Source organism: Ursus arctos, unplaced genomic scaffold, assembly GCF_023065955.2.
Source record: "Ursus arctos isolate Adak ecotype North America unplaced genomic scaffold, UrsArc2.0 scaffold_23, whole genome shotgun sequence".
In the NCBI taxonomy this organism is placed as follows: Eukaryota; Metazoa; Chordata; class Mammalia; order Carnivora; family Ursidae; genus Ursus; species Ursus arctos.
In genome coordinates, this window is record NW_026622908.1 from 39,517,551 (window position 1) to 39,535,163 (window position 17,613).

General features: G+C 58.9%; 1 protein-coding gene across 14 annotated transcripts in view; it reads right to left on the reverse strand.

The window, feature by feature from the left end:
* Positions 1–9,006, reverse strand: part of AHNAK (AHNAK nucleoprotein) — a 104,196-nt gene extending 95,190 nt beyond the window's left edge. For 2 of the 14 annotated variants that reach the window (XM_057317178.1, XM_057317179.1), the window contains exon 1: positions 8,830–8,987. The gene's annotated coding sequence lies outside the window, so the exon portion shown is untranslated. Of the gene's footprint in view, positions 1–667; positions 936–7,053; positions 7,514–7,760; positions 7,840–7,872; positions 7,936–8,777; positions 8,797–8,829 lie in introns of those variants that run through there. The other 12 variants (XM_026487633.4, XM_026487635.4, XM_057317176.1 and 9 more) reach the window with 12 other exon arrangements.
* Positions 9,007–17,613: the final 8,607 nt, after the last annotated feature.

The window sequence follows — 17,613 nt, forward strand, 5'->3', positions numbered from 1 at the left end:
GCGTGGGGGATGCTAAAAATCAGGCAAAGCCTCACCCAAAGCCCCACCCTGAAGCTGTTTACATGCAGAAATTGGTCAACCGATCAATAAACACCTGCATACTGACGGCCGCCTGCATGTCGGACACTGTAGCAGACACAGCCAAGAAAACCAGCAAGGGACAGACACGGCTCAGCCCATCCCCGAGCTGCATTAGCTCGTCACCTAACTTCACTGGCACGTCCTCCCCGCATCTACTAAATGTGCTCCATGGGCCAGATGGGGAGATTTAAAAGACTTAGCTCCTGTCCCGGATATAAATTATGAGCAAGGTGCTCTGGCGTGACTCATGTAGCCTCAGAATGTTCTAGAAGGTTTGGGAGCCTCCTAGGGGGAGGGGGGGAATGAAATACAGAAGGAAAGAACGGGGCAAAGAGAACCTGTTATTTGCCAGTTTTCTTGAAGGCGTCAGAGTTTGCCTCTGAGGACAGGATTGTGTCTCTCGGAAATTCATGGGCACTTAGCAGATCTGGTGTCAGGAAGAGCACAGCATGGGTGAAGACAGCACTTAGACCCCCGGTCCTCCACCCCCTGAACTCACACATGCGGTATTTATGCCGTGGGTGCTGTCTAGGAGACAAGCAATAGGTGAGCGGCCTACTGGCACGGGTGTGAGCTAGGGACTCACCTCTTGCCCTCCGGACAAGCAGCCGCTGTGGGAAGTCCCACCGACCCCAACAAACAGCAAAGCTGCCACTTTAAGGTGCCTTCTGCCAGTGTCCATCCAGCACCGAGAAGCCAGCCCTGCAGACAGGGAGCCAGGCAGGGCAGGGAAGGAAAAGGCTTCCAGCCTCAGGGTTTCTCAGCGCTCTGAAGCCACCGACCAGCCTAGCACCCCGCTCTCCCTCCTTGAGCGGGGCCCCTTTTCTCTGCCCAGCATCCTGGTCCTGAGCCAGGAGCCAGAGAGGGGCGGAGGCAGCGAGCCAGCTCACCCTCGCCCACAGCTCGGCCCCACCCTCCCTCCTTCCCCAGTGAGTCACCGAGGCTGCAACAGCTCCAGACATGCAAAGGGTCACGCCTAAAACCCCATCAACAAAGTGCTTCGTTGGCCAGAGCCCCCGGTGCCAGGGGTGCTGGGGCTCCGGGGGAGACAGGCAGGCGGCTCCCCTGCCAGCTCCTCAGGATGGAGCCCCAGGCCAGAAGTCCCCTGAAGCCCAGCTCAGGAGGGACTTGCTATGCACCTCAAGCCAAGCAGTCCAGAAGGAGGGGAGAAAGCCATCATGAGTGGTGAAGGGTCCACAGCCCGTGAGAACAGGAGCCGTTGGACCGGGGGCTGCAGGTTGGCCCTGACAGGGCACCCGCGGGCTTGCTGGCCAGGAGGGGCTGCCAAGCGCCCCGCCTGCCCTGGCTCAGGGCTCTCCTTCCAGCACAGCCAAGAGCAACTCCCCTCCCCTCTCATCTGCTCTGGGCCATTCGGGTGGCTGCACATGGGGGTGCTAATGGGGGATTCAAGAACCATGGTGGGAAGGGTCTGTTTTCTGCATCTGAGTCCCAGCGCTCAGTCTCTCCCACATCTTTGGAGCCCGTACCAAGCCCTGATGGGCCGTTCTTCTCCTACGTAAGTCAGGTGACGCCAGGCTTCCCCGGGGGGCTGAGAGTCCCGCCCTGTAGCTACCCAAAGGAGGATCTTTGGAACTCTGGGGAATTCTGCACACTCGGCCAAGTGTCATAAGTGTTTGGAGATAGAAGACACCTTAGAGCCACGCTGTCAACATGGTAGCCACATGTGCCTATTTAAATTTAAATTAAGTTAAATTGAATTGTTAGTTTATTGCCTGCACTAGCCGCATTGCAAGAGCTCGGCCACTACCTAAGGGCTACCATATTAGACAGCGCAGATGTGGGACGTTCCCACCACTGCAGAAAGCCCTGCGGGACAGCACTATCTGGGATTTACAGATGGGGACAGCGAGGTCCAGACAGGTGAGGACAGGAGAGTGTCGGAGCCCCAGAACCCTGGTCTGCCGGCTCCCCAGCCCAAAGTCCACCTGACACTGGTTCACAGTATCCTTCATGCTGGGAGGGACTGGAGTGAGGACCGTCTAGGCAGAGGGCTGCTTGGAGGGCAGAGAAAGAGCGAGACAGTATGTCCACTCCATCTGTGAGGCTGAGAGAGCAGGGACACCGTAACTGAGGCCAGAAGCAGCCAGAGAAGTACGAAGCTATCTTGTCAATTCAAAACTGCAAAGAGGGGGTACCTGGGGGGCACAGTCGGTGAAGCGTCTGCATTCGGCTAAGGTCCTGATCCCATCGTCCTGGGATGGAGCTGACATTGGGCTCCCTACTCCTCTCCCTCTGCCTCCGTCCCGCCCCCGACTCCTGTGTGCACTCTTTCTCTCTCTCTCAAATAAACAAATTAAAAAAAAAAAAAAAAGGGCTGCAAAGAGGAATTACCCCACCTCTGGGGAGGGGGGGTGACACGCGGACAGATCTGGGACCCAGGGCAGAGGGTCTCTGCCAGGGGTGGCGTCCAGAGAAGCATCTTCCCCCCTACCCCGCCCTTAGGGAACAGAGCCCCTTCCTCCCCCAAGAGCCAGTATGAAGTCAGCCAGGAAGGGGGCCCGGCCTAACTCTTGCTGCAGCCAAAAACAGCCTTGCAGCCAGCGGCAGTGTCAAGATGACCCGAACTGATAGAGGCGCCCTGCCTGAGAGGCAGCCCTCCACGCCACGGGCCCCCATGCCTCCGTGCGCCAAACCCGACGCTACACACCAGAGGGGCGCAAGTCTGAGCATACGCCCAGCACAGGAGGGACACGGGAGCGACGCTCCAAGGGAGAGAGAGGTGCCCCCACCCACCGTGGGCAGGACGCCAACAGCCATGGGACTCCTATCCCGCGCAAGGACAGGCACAGGAGTGCTCAGACCCGGGGAGAAGCACCTCCCGAGCCAGGAAGAACGAAATGACTCACACCACGCAGCAGGTAGAGACCTCCAGCCGCGGGGAAGTCCCGAACACTTGCCGAGGATGAGCGCGTAGGACAGTCAAAGAAAAGGGAGACACACCCAGAGGGGCACTCTACTCCCATAAACGCCCGGCAGCAAAGAGGAAGAGAAGGCTCTGCATTGAGAGCAACCCCCACCAACAGACTGAGAAAGAGAATTCTGCCGCGCTCCGGTGGTGGGTTTGGAGTTCCACGCCTGGGGTCTCATTCGATCCCAGACCACCGTACGGGATTAATAATTAATGTCCTTATTTTAGAAATGCAGCAACAGGCCTCCCCAGGTAAGATGACTTGCCCCAGGGGGAGCCAGAGTTGAGATGGGAGCCCAGGCTTCCAGGACTCTGCGACTCAGAGCAAACAGTCTCTACCTCGGGGGAGGAATGAAGGCAGAAAGAAATACACAGACAAGATGAGAAACCACAGAGAAAGATGCAGAGAGAGACACAGGAAAGAGGGACCTATACTGGAGGAGGGCCGGAGAGACACCCCCAGGAAGATGGAGAGGCCTCCATCCGCACCTAGAGGGAGACATGGCTGGAGGAAGCCTCAGAGAAGGGGGCGTAAACCCAGAGAAAGGGAGGGGCTAAGATTCCTCTAGGGGACCCAGAGACCCAGAGAGCAGCAGGAGACTCCCCCAGAGAGCCGTGACACCTTTCAAGTACCACAGGCAGCAGGAGGGAGGGCAAGCCCCCAGCAGCCTACTGTGCCCACAACCAACCACTTCCTGGCCAACAGCTTGGGCACAGCAGACCCGGATGGGCAGAGTCCCCGGCATCCTGGAAGCCAGCATCTGAGGGACTCGTTGAGGCCGTGTCCCCAGGAGTCAGAAATCCTAGCCACACACACCCCAGCTCACCTGTAGATTCTCTCGGGCCCCAGCAAGTGAAGCCCCTCTGGGGCTTGGGGGACACGAGACCCACTCTAGAGAAAGGCACCAGGAGGGCAAGGCAGATACTTCCACTCCCTGGGAACCAGGAACAGCCACAACAGGGCAGACCCTCATCCCTTCCGGGGCCCAAGCCTGCACACGGACGTGCATGGAGGCAGTGGCCAGAGCCCTGTCTGGAAAGCAGCATGCCCTATTCCACCTGGGGGAGAACAGCACGGTAACCCCAGAAGCCCAAGCTGCCGTCAAGAACTCTTACATTCAGCTCAGCCTGGGGGGTACAGCCCAAGGGGGCGTGCGGTGTGTTGGAAGGGGTGGGATTATCAGGGAGAAGAGGACTAACACGCTGCAAGACACAGGCGACGTGGGCACTGGAGAGACATTCCCAGAAAGACACACAAGGACGTGCCCACACCGCATGCACCCAGACACGCTCCCCAACCCCGTTCCCCACTCCTCCCACCCCTGAGCAGGCCCACAGCCCCGCCTTCACTAGCTCCCAACACACACCTGTCTGGGAAGCCCCAGGCCCTGCCCATGATGGAAGGCGCCTATACCTGCCGACCTGGTCTGTGTCTCCCTCTACCTGTGCGGCCCGGGCCTGTCTTCCTGCTCCCTGGCTACCGGGGCCACTGGCCCAGCCCACACCTCCCATCAGGAGGAAGTTCCTCCAGCTCGGTCACTCCAGCCCTCTCCTCCGGGTCAGCCCCAGCAGTGCCCCCACCTCAACTTCCAGGGGAGCCCCACTCCTACCTCACAGGCCAGCTGCCTTCTGGGTCCCTTATACCTTTCTCCACCTCTCACTCCTGCCCTCCGAGCACAGCTTCCTCCCACCCCCCAGCGAGCTCCAAATTCTCCCTTCCAGCAGGGAGGGAGATTCCCTCTTCCTCCCATGACCCAGAGGGACCCCCCCCCCTCCTTGTGACAGGGGATGGGGGCCACAGTCCATTATCCAGCCACAAGTCCCCGCCCCTGGCCACATAGCCCGGGAAGACACAGCCTTTCCCCAGGACCGCTGGGATGAAGACACCATCTTTGAGGGTGGCCCCCTCCACGGGGACAGGGGTGGTGAAGAAGAAAACTCCTCGTCTCACCCCGGCAGAAGGTGACCGCCCGGGAGCCGCGGAGGGTGCAGAAACTCCCCAACCACAGGCGAGCTCTCCGCCCAGCGGTCAGGCCCCGCTAGTGCAGGGGCGCAGGGCCAGGCCCCGCGGCTCCGAGGCCAAAGAGCCGCCCCCCAGCCCAGCCCGGCCACGAAGCCGGGCTCAGCTCCAGGCACTTCCCCTTCCCCTAGAACCTCCGCTCTGGCCCCCAGGGACAGGGCAGGATGCCCCTCCCTGACCAGCCCTGTGCAGCGCCTCGCTCGGCATCGCTCAGCCAGGGCTTCGTTCCCAGAGCTATCCTCACCCTCCTGAGGGCCTCTGGATACAAACTCCAGGGCCCAGAACCTGTCCAGGACGGAGGAACTGACTTCCGTCCTCCCCTACAGCCGCTGGGCAGAGTCCCACTGCGGTTCCCCGGCCTGTAAGCCCCAGAAGCAAGCAGAGGGACACACCCAGGACCACCGGGCGCAGCCAGAGGAACATCCTCTCACCGGTAACAACACACAGCTCACCGCTATGACACGAGTGGTCACAGGGACGCAAGGCCACCATGCGCCACCTGGACGCAAGCAAGACCCCCAGCTGCAACAGCCCGGGAGTCCTCCTGCTGGGCACTGAGGCCAGGGGTGAGGAAGAGGGGCTCCTGCTAAGCCCCACTGTGGCCCACACACGCAGCCCCCCCGCCCCCACCCCCTGACCACACGCACAGAGGAAACAGAGCTTGCCCAGGAAGGCCTGGGAGCCCGGCGGGATGGTCAGAGAGCAGGGCTCTGCCAGCTCCCTGGGAGCCTGGATGAAGCCCGTGGGGGACATGGGGGAGGAAAAGAGAGCCAAAGGCCCTAGTGCGGCCACCGCCAGCACCTGACTGAAACCAGCACATTCTAGACCTTCTCCAGCAGCCACCTCCCTTCCTCTTCTCAGACACAGGCAGAGGGTCAGCCCAGCTCCAGGGAGAGAAACTTGGGGGCATTGGGGATTGGTGGGGGGGCGGGGAAGAGCCAGCAGTGGGAGAGTTCCCATCAAGTGTAGGACTAGCTCTCCCGGTATGCCTCTGTCTGTCCCCAGGCGGTTCCCAAGTTCTGAGGAAGGTGGTGACCACACCCCAGAGCCCCACACACCCCTCCACCCCCACAGCTTTGCCCCAACCTCTCAAACCAGCTCCTCAGGCTCTGCGTAGTGTCTCCACCAGCACCACACAGCCAATTCCAAGTTGAGCCAAATCTAGCCTGGCAGCGCCTGGGCACCTCCACCCAGGGCCTCCCTGGGACTCAGGTGACCCCGGAGACCCCAGCCCATTCCCTGCCCTTGTCCGATGCTGGCCTTCTCCCTCCACCAGTCTTCAGGGTTTACTTTCTCCGGTCCCACCCCGGGCCCTGGACTGTAGCCTCATCACCCTGAACCAAGTCTGGCTGGTACAAGTCCCCAGCTCTGTGGGGTTAGCTCTTCCAGGAGTTGCCCAGACCAGGACCCCTGAATCACTGCTAAGGGCCTCCCTATCCCTAGCACGAAGCCCCGCATGACTTACGTGGCACCCTATGTGTCCGTGTTTGATGACCAGTGTTTCTGCCTATAATCTCTTCAGGATGAGGCTTTAGAGAGGGGCTTAGACACCCTCCAATCCCCATTCTGAAGCTTGCAGACCCTGTGCCCTCTGCTAGCCCCGCTCTCACAGTCCCAGGTCCTCTCCCTCCCCGCCCCACCCCACCTCCTTCATACCACAGCTCACCCCTCAGAGCAAGGAGGTACCCCTAAGCCTGGAGCGCCTTCTCCCCACTCTGCACACTCTACCATGTGCTGGCCCAACCCATCATCCCTTTGGGTCAAGAAGAAGGAAGCCTCCCCATTCCAGTTCAGAAAGGAAGTGAGTGCCACACCCTGCCCCAGGGATTTCCCTCATGGCGGGGCAGAGGAAGAGGGCAAAGAAAGCAGAATTTGTCCCCGACTTTAGATGCAATAGGTGTGGAGTCCTGAGAATGCCTTCCAAAGCACCTTCAATCTCTTCCTCTCCCCCCTGCCATGGCTTCACCTACCACTCCAGCCCCCATGCCATCACTAGGTCCCCTAAAACCAACCCAGCCCCTACCTGTGCTGGGCTGTGCAAGGAAGGGCAAGTCAATTCCAAGTTGCAAGCGGAGGCTGGATTCTAACACAGGAAACTGTTTCAGAACCAATTATTGGGAGTCCAGCGCTGTGCTGGGGACACAGAGGTAAATATCCGAGTCCTTTTTTTCGTCCGAAATTCCAGGTCATTCTCTAAGGACCCCACACCAGGGGATGGGCCCACCCTGACTTCCCATGAATCCACTCCACAGAGCAGGGCTCTCGGCAGCACACCGCGGGCTCCCTGGGGGCACTCGCCACCACCGATCTGCAGCCACACCCAGCGAAAGGCGAGAGCACGCACCACGCACGATTCTCTGCGGCCACATTGTGCGAAGGAGCCAGGGCCGTCCCCCACCTGGTGCGGGCGCCCAGCTAGGGCTGTGAGTTGCCCCATCTGCCCACTCGGCTCCCCTCCCACGCAAGGGGGGCACAGCCAGGCCTGCTCAGACCCCACGTGTCCCTCGCGGCCAGCGCCGCCCGGGGCTGCGCCCCCACATCCCGGGCCCTGGCATTGCAGGGGGCGCCCCGGCCAGCCAGGGGAGGGAGGGTCAGGCCCTCACACACTGCACACCCTCTCTCCGCACGGGAAAGCCTTACATAACACGGCTCTCCGAACACACCCTAAGCACTCTGCCTTTCCAACTCCACGGCAGATCTCGTCCCCCAACCCCGTCTCCCGGAGCGCACCGCTCGAGCGCAGGGTTCCAGAGACGGCAGCGAAGCCCTCCTTCTGCGCGGAGCCGGCTCCTGCCCCCACCTCCCACACACAGCCCCTGCCTCCCCCCCCTTTGCCCCTCACCACTCCTCCCCGAGTTCTGGTTTGAATTAGTCAGCGGCTCCAACCACCGCATTCCTCAGGCTGCTGGCGCCGTGCCAGGCGCTGGGGCGGGGGCCATCCCACCCGGACGGGTTTGGGAGTGGGGTGGGGGAGAACGCACCGCCCCCGAAAGGGAAGGGGCGGTGCCGAGGGCTGGGCCGCCGCACAGTTCCCCCCCCCTTTCCCGCCCACCCCAGCGCTGGAATCTCCCTAATTACGCCCCCCACCCCCACTCCCACCCGTCCCGCCCCGAGGCGCGCTGCAAACTTCGGGCAGCGGGGCCTTGGAGGAAGAAGGGAGACTTCTGGAGCGGGGAACACGGAGGGGCCAGACTAGGGCGGGGCAGCTGGAGGGGGGCTGAGAAAGGGAGAGGCTGGTGGTACAGAACTGGGTGGGGCCGGGAGGACTCCGGACGCACAGTTAGAGGCGGAGGTGTGGGGAGCGGGGAGGGACAGCGGAGGGGGCGCGGGGGTGCGGGGGCTCCGGGAGGGGCCGAGGGGCCGCGGCAGCGACCTCGGGAACTTCTCCAGTAAACACGGAATAGGAGCGGGAGCTGTGCACTTGAGCCACCGCCCCAAGGAGAAGGAGGGGATGGGACAGGGACCCACAGGAGTCCCCAGGCCAGGAACTGGGCGCCGTGCCGTGCAATAGAACCTACAGTCAGCCCTAGAGAGAAATAAGGACTGGAGCAAAACACGCTACGGAGCGATTTTCCAACTTGGCCCAACTTGCGCCCCAACTCCGGAGGCAGAGTTTGGCTCTCAGGGCGCGACGCGTCGCCTCCCCGCGCCGCGCCGGGCTGCCCAGCTTGCTCCACACTGTCTGAATCCTCGCAGTGCGCCCGGCCCAAGCGCCTCGCCCAAGCCCTGCAGCCCACCTCCCCTCACCCGTTCTCGGAGTCCTGTTCCCGCGGCGCCCCGGTGCGCCCGGTGCCCGTACCTGCGCGCTCAGCCCCCGGGCACAGCCATAGCCCGCGCGGGGCCCCAGGTCACGGTGCTGCGGCTGCTGCAGGCGGCGAGCCCCGGTCGGGGCGGGTCCGGCAGGGCGGGCGGTGCAGTCCCCGCGGCGGAGCTGCTCCGAGTGGCCGGGCCCCCGCGCGCGGAGGCGGCTCTTGTAACTCCGGCTCGGGCGGGCGGGTCTGCCCCGAGCAGTGCGGAGAGGGCGGGGCCGGGCGGGGCCGGAGTGGGGCTGGGACAGGCGAGCCGGCCGACCCGACACGGACCCGGGAGCGGGCACCGGGGGTTCACGGGCACGAGGGGGCGCCGCACGTCCGAGGGGCTGCCTTACCCCGCCCCCCTGCAGCGCCCCTTGCTTTGGCCTGCGCCTGGATCTACCCCGCAACGTGTGTAGTGTGTGGTCTCCCGGACCAGAAACTCCTCGAAGCTCCCTGCGGCTCATCCTCCCAGCTGGAACTGCGAATCAGCTCATTTGGCAAGAAGGACCAAGAGGTTCAGAAAGCGGCTGGGGGGCTTGGGTGATTGGGCCGCGACCTCCAGCCTGACGCGGACCTTTGAGCTTTCTCTCAACCCAGGCGTCTACACTTCACGTCCCAGGCCCCAGCCTCCTCACTTGGTTCCCAAGCTGCATGCAGCCGCGCCCATTTCTCGCCTCCCCCCTTTCTGAGCCCCCCCCATCCCTCCCCCCTCAAAACCGGTCTGTAGACGCTGGCCCCACCCCTGGAGTTAGGGTGCCCACGTGGAGTCACCAGTGTCTCACGCGCCACAGTGCTGCTCCCGCCGCCGCAGCGGGAGTCGGGCCGGCGCCCACCTTCCTCTGCGGACTCCTGAGAGAAGCGGGAGCTCCAGCCCTGCCTCTGCCTACCCATTTCTTACCCGAGCCCCTCCCCCACCTCCCCACTTGCAAGGACGCTGTTTCCAAATTTATTGCCATTTCCCACAGCTACTTCTAACTCCATGAGATTTTATTAACAGCTTAATGATGGGGTGCGGGGGGCCTTCTGGCTACCCACCCCCCCTTCCACACTCCCATTCTCTTCTCTCCCCCACAAATCCTCTCATCCTCCCTCCTAGGTGGCCACCCACGACCCACATCAAGGCAGTTTTCCTTCCTTCCCAAATGCTGAGGAAGGAAGACCCCAGGCTGGGGCCCTGCGAAGACCGGGCTCCAGGCAGGAGCACCCCCTCACCGCAAGATCGTGAGTGGGCTGGGGCTGAGACCTGCGGCCCTGTCCTCTGAAATGGCAAACATGTTTACAGGCTAAAAATACCCAGCAGCCAACTCTGCTGCCAGCCCTGGGGGCTGTGTCCCAGGTCCAGTTACCAGCACAGGCCATGGGGGAGGGAAGACACAGCAAGGGAGCCATAGCTGCGCAGAGACTCATACAATGGGCGCAGAAAGGTGGAGACACATGTGTAGACATTCAGACAGGCATAGACACGCAGAGACAGACAAAGCAGAGACTTGGGCACCAGCCTTCTCTCTGTCTCTCTCTGTCTCTGTCTCTCACTTGCTCCTGTGCACAAGGGCGTCCTCTCACCGCCCCCCTGCTTCTCTCTCTCTCTTTCTCTCTCTCTCTCTCTCTCTCTCAAACACACACATACACACACACACACACACACAGGCACCAGACAGGGACTCAAACCCACGGCAGAGGCAGTCCCACTACACACATCACAAACCCAGGCTTTCAAAAGAAGCACCGCCTCCATTTTGTTCCGTACCCCTTTTCTAGAACCTACCTTATTTAAAGAAAACATCTAAACTTTTCAACTTTGGGATGCTTTTAAAAACTTAAGTACTGGGGCGCCTGGGTGGCACAACGGTTAAGCGTCTGCCTTCGGCTCAGGGCGTGATCCCGGCGTTATGGGATCGAGCCCCACGTCAGGCTCCTCTGCTATGAGCCTGCTTCTTCCTCTCCCACTCCCCCTGCTTGTGCTCCCTCTCTCACTGGCCGTCTCTATCTCTGTCGAATAAATAAATAAAATCTTAAAAAAAAAAAAAACTTAAGTACTGAGAGCTCATGATTTCCTTTTCAAATGGCTTTTTTGATCCTTATTTCATTTTCAATAACATTTATTCCGCTTTTAACAAATGGAGCAAGAAAACAGAGAGACTAAAGTGGACCGTCATGCTGCAAGTCAGATAATCCTTGTTGACATTTTTTGAATAAAATCAATGCCTCCATCTGGTGAAGAATGTAAACAATACAGAAAGGTAGACCGATAAAAAGTAAATGCCTCCCTCCTCCCCCACCCAGTCCCTCTCCCCAAAAGTAACCACTGTTAACAGTTGACCAAAGGATTTTTAACTTTATGAATCACCTGGTTCCTTGAAAGTGCAAGTTTTCCCGGGACATATTTAAATGGGAGTGGATTTACACCTAGGTTTTCGGAAACATCGCTCTGACATGTGCCACAGAGGCACAGGGGATCTGCAGGAGGGCGATGGGAGTTCGGAGGGAGGGGCTGGAACAGTGGGGGATCCTGTGCCCTCCCTGCGGCATGGGCTCTATCAGCCCCCCCAGGAGTGAAAGAGCAGAGGCTAGTGTCCTGGGCTCAGGGCCAACTTCTCGGCTCCATTGTTTGCTCTGGCCACCCTCTTGGTCAACAGAGAAGAAGGCAGGAGAGGCTGGTTTGGGGAGCAGCTAGGGAGCAGGGATTACTGTCCAGATACTCCATTCAGAGGTAGGAGCACCAAGATACCTGGGGGGGGGGGGGGGGTCCTGGGGCCTGGCTCCTGCCGCATTCCACATTCGAGCTAGGAGCCTAGAGGAGGAGTAACCTAGACCCTCGCCCCGTAAAAAAACAAACAAACAAACCAGGATCCGTGCCTGCTGGGCTTTCGGAGGTCAGCTTCCTGGGCCCAGGGGAAGGGAGTATATTCAACAATTTTCAATGGTGTAAATGGAGACACACACTCTTTGGGAAGTTTCTGCCAACCTTTCTCCTTCTGCCCACTGCTGTAGCCCCCTCACCCCCCAAAGCTACGGTAATGGTGATTGTGTCTCAGGCCATGGCAGGCACTATCACGTGTTAGATCATTTAATGCTCACATGCTCTGGGAGGAAATGGTCTCAGAGAGGGTTAGTGATTCACCTAAAGACACACAGCCTTCAGAAGCAGGAATCAAAACGCCCACTGGCATCTAGGTTCCATGAGGGCAGGGATTTTCTTTTTCTTTTTTTTTTTTCTTTTAAGATTTTATTTATTTATTCAACAGAGATAGAGATAGCCAGCGAGAGAGGGAACACAAGCAGGGGGAGTGGGAGAGGAAGAAGCAGGCTCATAGCAGAAGAGCCTGATGTGGGGCTCGATCCCATAACGGTGGGATCACGCCCTGAGCCGAAGGCAGACGCTTAACTGCTGTGCCACCCAGGCGCCCCTGGGATTTTCTTGTTCTTTGTTGTCTCCCCTGTGCCTAGAGCAGTGGCTGGCATATAGCAATCACGGAAGAACTTTGTGGAATGAATGGATGAATGAATGAATGAATGAATGAATGAATGAACGAACTACAGGGATAACTGGCCCCAAAGCCCGTGTCTTTTTCACAACAGCATCCTGAACCCCACACTTCGTTTTACTCTCAGCCTCCAGGGAGCAGTTCCCCACTTACAGGCCTGTCCTGCAGCTGCAGGAACATTTATTGTGCGTCCAGCACCAGGCCCAGAGCCTACGGTGCTGGTGGTGGTGGTGCAGGGGATACAGAACCCAACAGATGGAACCCCTGCCCTCACGGTGCTAGGTCCTGAAGGAAACGTATCCTGAGTTCCTTGCAGGTCCTATGCTCCGGGAAAATGGGACATTATCTTTCTGCCAAGTCTTTTACACTGATGCCTCACCCTCCAACACACATTCACAGATACACAAACCATTTTTTAAATTATAAGGATACACACACACACACACACACACACACACACACACCCGTCTCAGCTTTGCAAAGGAAACCTTTCTCTTTCTGAAGGTTTCAAATGCCTCTGTTAAAATAAGGGCTACCCAGGGGTCCGGGAAGACTTCAGGCCTCCTGCTGGCACTCTGTCACCTTTCCGAGGTATCCAGGTAGCCCGCCTGCGGGCCTGCAGGTTCATTGGCAAAGCTAGGTGAGTCGTAGGACTCGTCATCACTGGGATACCCCAGCTTCCCCAGAAGTTTTGCTCACTCCCTCCCCCCGCCCCCTCCCCCGCCGGGGGTTCCCTGATATGTACACGCAGAGTGTGTGTGATGAACCTTGGGCTTCTCTGTTGCCAGGCGACATGCCTCTGTTTTGTTCCTATTATGCCCGTTTCCATAGTAACCACAAAGGGAGCTCTGTGGGCAGGCCCCTTGCCAGGGGATTCCCCTTCCCCTCCCTCCTCGCCACAGTCCCCTTCTCTAAAATCGGTGTATTACAGGGAAGACAAGACGCCGACTGCTCAGAGAGTAATCATGGCTTTTAAACTGTGATCCCAGCAAGGAAGTCAAGTGTGCCATCTGTTTGCAGTCTCTTTGAAAGCAGACTCCCCGCCCTTCTCATGAGGGCCCTTTGGCACGTCAGCCTTAGAAGCAGAGAAATGACTATTACCCCTTCTTTGAGCCATCTGGGATCTCCCCGACCCCCCCTCCACCCCATACACACACACACCCGGAGATGAGCGTCTCCGCCAAACATCAGGCCCTTCGATGTTCCCTTTCATTGCTTCCTAGTCTGTCTTCCCCAGTGAACAGCAAACCTGTCAGGTGATTCTGGGATCCAAACATTGTTGCCTAAGCAATTCTGAAACCCCAAACTCCTCTAACCCAACCTCAAAATACGAAGCCAAGAATTCCAGCTCAGTTCAAACCCCAGCCTGTATTTAAACCTGGGACTTCAGATAAGGAGTTCCTGAATCACTCAGATCAGACAGCCGGGACACCGGAAACCCACCCATTACACTCGGTCCTAATTGAAACCTTCAGGCCAAAGCAGAATCCAGGTTAAAGCTGATTAGAGAACAAGAGACAGCACGCAGGGCCGTGAGTACAGACTCTGGGAGGAAAGAAGGCACAGGAAGAGCGTCCAGGCAAGAGAAAGGGGACAAAGTGGGCAGGGAAAGCAGGACAGGTGGACATGGTGAGAGATGGCCTGGAGGCCGGGGAGGTGTGGGGGTGCAGATGCGGGGAGAGCAAGAAGAGAGGGGGAATGTAGAGCCGAGATTAAGGAAGACAAAGGGGAAAACGGGATTGAATAGGGCTGTGGAGGCAGGAGGGGGGCCAAAAAGAAGAGCTCAGAACGGAGCTGGGGACAGGGCGGGCGGACTGTAAACAGGAGCCGAGGGAGGGAGCAGGAATGAGCGGAGCAGCAGACGCCCCAGCCAGCTCCCCTCCCCAGCAGGGAGCGGGGAGCAGGGAGGGAGGAGAGCACCAGCCTCCTCTCCCCTTTTTTGGAATCTGCCTTTCCGCCATCCTTTCCAACTTCCTCTGCCTTTCCTCCAGTTCCAGGGGGAAAGGGAGCCCAGCCCGGGTTTCCCTCCCTCTGCTGCACGCACTTCCCAAGTCCAGTCTGAGGAGATCAGGCTAAGCAGTGAAGGAAGGGCCTCGGCTGCCCAGAGCCTGAGTCACCACATAGTTGAGGTTCCTGTCACTCGAAGTCCCGCCTCTGCTACACCCTGTGCCCTCTGCCCGCCCCGGGACTTGGAGCGCCTTGGAGCGCCGGGGTTGACCTGCCCTGGGTCCTGCTCTACTTCTGTGCTTAATAACCAGCCAGGGCTGCTAGCGGCCTCGGACACCACCCTCTCTCTGCCACCAAAACCAAGCGTGCTTGGTCCATCATAGTCGCCCCACAGCTTTGGGAGAAGCGCCCTCCCACTCTCAGGAATGAAAGTGACTCAGTGAGTGGCTTCGAGAACTGTGGAAAGACTAGCGTGCACCCTTGATAAGTCACTTCCCCTCTCTGGGCTCGTTTCCTCCTGGGTAAAATAAAGGGACTACCTCACGTGGTCTCTCTGGCAATCCTGGGCAATCCTGCATAAGGTACGTTCTGTAAGTCTGAGTCAAAGAGATGCAGTGTTCCCACTGAGGAGGGTGGGATAAAGGAGAGTGTTTGCTAACCCTGTCCTAACAGGAGTGGGTGGGGTAGGGCACAGGCACTGCCACAATAGGGCAGCCAACACCCTTGGCAACTCAGTGATTCAGGCCCCACAGAGAGTCGGACTGGCAGGAAAGCACCCCGTGGCTTCCCTGTGACTCAGGGGAAATGCAGATCTCCCTGAAGAATGACTGGCCAGGGTCCCGCTATAACCAACTCATCTCCCCTGCACCTAGAAAGTTTCCGGTCCCAGTGTGGCCCCCACTGTCTTTGACAGGCGCCCTAAGCTCATCATACCGCCTCCCTGGCCTACTCAGCTGCTTCTACCCCTCCTACCTGGCCCTGGCAAGCCCTCTTCCCTCGGCCTTCAACTCCGTAGGCCTCCCTGCCCAGCCATGTCCCCTCAGTTACCCTTTGGCTCTGCCCATCCTCACTATCCACCCCCATCCTGGTGGAGCCAGCCAGATGATTGCAAAAGGGCTGAGCCAGCGGGAGAGGCCCTCACATGACAGCTGTTTCTGCTGCGGAGGGGAGGGGGCAGCTGGAAGTAGAGGGAAGCACATTCCATGGGAGATCCGATCAGAAATAGCCCCAAACCCTGACTGTCCAGCCCCTGCTCTGCACGTGGCCAGCCCATTGTGTAAACAAGGTAAGGCCCGTGGGCTCCCTTTGGAATCCTGAGGAAATGAGGGAAAAGGGGGGCAGGGGAAGGTTCCCGAAAGGGAGGGGGCTAAGAGAATGAAAAGAGCCCATCTAGAGACCCAGGGTCACCAAGGACACCTTTGCCACTTAAGCAGTCCCACGTGCCCACGGGATTCTGCCTTTTCTGAGACATTCAGGTGAATACAGCACAGCGCCCAGCAGCTACCTTGACCGCCATTCCACCCATCCCTTGGGTGCTGAAGCGCTGGGACACCCCAGTAATTCCACTGGAGTAAAACGACAGCCTCCTCCGGGCCATGCCAGCCTGATTAGAGCAAACAGACAGGAGCAGGTGGCTGTTTCTCTAACCTTTCAGGAGCACTGGTATGTTAGCTCCACAGCATTAGGGGAGGCATGGAGAAGAGGGTTGAGGACCCCAGAACTGCACTCAAACACGCAGAGGACCAGAGCCAGTGGGGGAAGTCACCCTGCAGTGTAGGTACAGCTGGCGGGGTGAGCCAGGGAAGCCACCGTCACCCAGAAAAACCCATTTTGATGTGTGGAGGGAAAGTTCTGGGTTCCGAGGACAAAGAGTGCTGGTTGCCATGAAAACCACAGTATTAATTTCAGAAATGACTGGGTGGATCCTCCAAAACACTTCATTCCTCTCCCTTGGACATTCTAGACCCTTCCCCCACCTTTCAAAAGGGGAAGTGGCACATTTGGGGCATGTGGGCAGCTGGTGGGATGGGTCTGACCCAGTGTGCAGAGCAGCTGTCCACCTCCAGTGCAAACAGGACGTGAAAAAAAGAAGACAATCTAGGTCTTTCTTGGACCAACTTTAAAGGCTTTGGGCTTTTTAATAAGTGACTTCAGCCGAAGCGCCAACAAAGCTAAAATAAATAGCTGCGTATAACCAGTATCTACCGGTTTCTATACAGGCTGAACCAAGTCTCAGGCGATGCCATTCACGCACTGGGCTGGGCCGGGCTCGGTAGGGATGCGAGGACATGGATAGAGCTCCAGTGTTAGGCTGAGCGGAATAAGTCAGTCAGAGAAAGACAAATACCGTGATTTCACTCATATGTGGAATTTAAGAAACAAAACAAATGAGCAAAGGAAAAAAAAATGGGAGACAAACCAAGAAACAGACTCCTAACTATAGAGACCAGACGGGTGGTTCCCAGAGCGGAGGGGGTGGAGGGTTGGGGGAAACAGGGAATGGGGACTGAGGAGTGCTCTTGTCTAGCGAGCACCGGGTGGTGTATAGAACTGTTCAATCACTCGCTCTACCTTACACCTGAAACTTATACAACACTGTATGTTAACTATACCGAGTTAAAATAAAGATTTCGTCGGCAGTCAAATGCGCCTGAGCCCAGACCCCTCTCCTTTTTCCACCTCCTTTTCTGGAAGCTCTAAGGTTTTGCCCATTAAGTGGATAAAACGGCTTCCTCCTTCCATCTTACTCCAGTTCTCCAAGATCATGCCCTGTTCTCAGCCCCGACCCACTCACAGCACCCCGTTCCCTTCCCTCCCAGGGACCCCAGCCCGGGCCCCCGCAGGCACGCGCTGCAGCGTGGGCGCCGGGGTGCCAGCTCTAGGTGGTGCGCGGGTGGCAGGAGCTCCCCGGCATGTCAGGAAATGGGCCCAACAACCGGAGACGGCCCCCTGGCGCAGGCGCTCACTGGCTGCCCAGGCGATCCGGGCGGGGCCGGGAGGAGCTGGGGAGCCAGGCAGAGCTCCAGCAAGCGCGGGGCCCCAGCCGGGATCGGGAGGGCGCGAGTCCGAAGCACAGCCCCAGGCCCGCCGCTGTGTGGTGACTCAGGCCTCCCCGGGGCAGGGCGGGACCGAACCAACTCCAGATGGACCTCCCCTCTTTCCCCGCCCCACATCTGCCACTAGAAACTCCTGCTGTTAACCTCTTTCTTGCCCACCAGGGCAGGGCAGCGGCCCTCTAGTTCCATCCACCTTTGGAGGCCAACAGCCAGCCTGCCCGAGGGCGTAACAACCTCCCCTTGGGCTGCCCACCCCACCTCCTTCTGTGGGTACTGGCCCTCCCCCAACCACCAGGCTGGC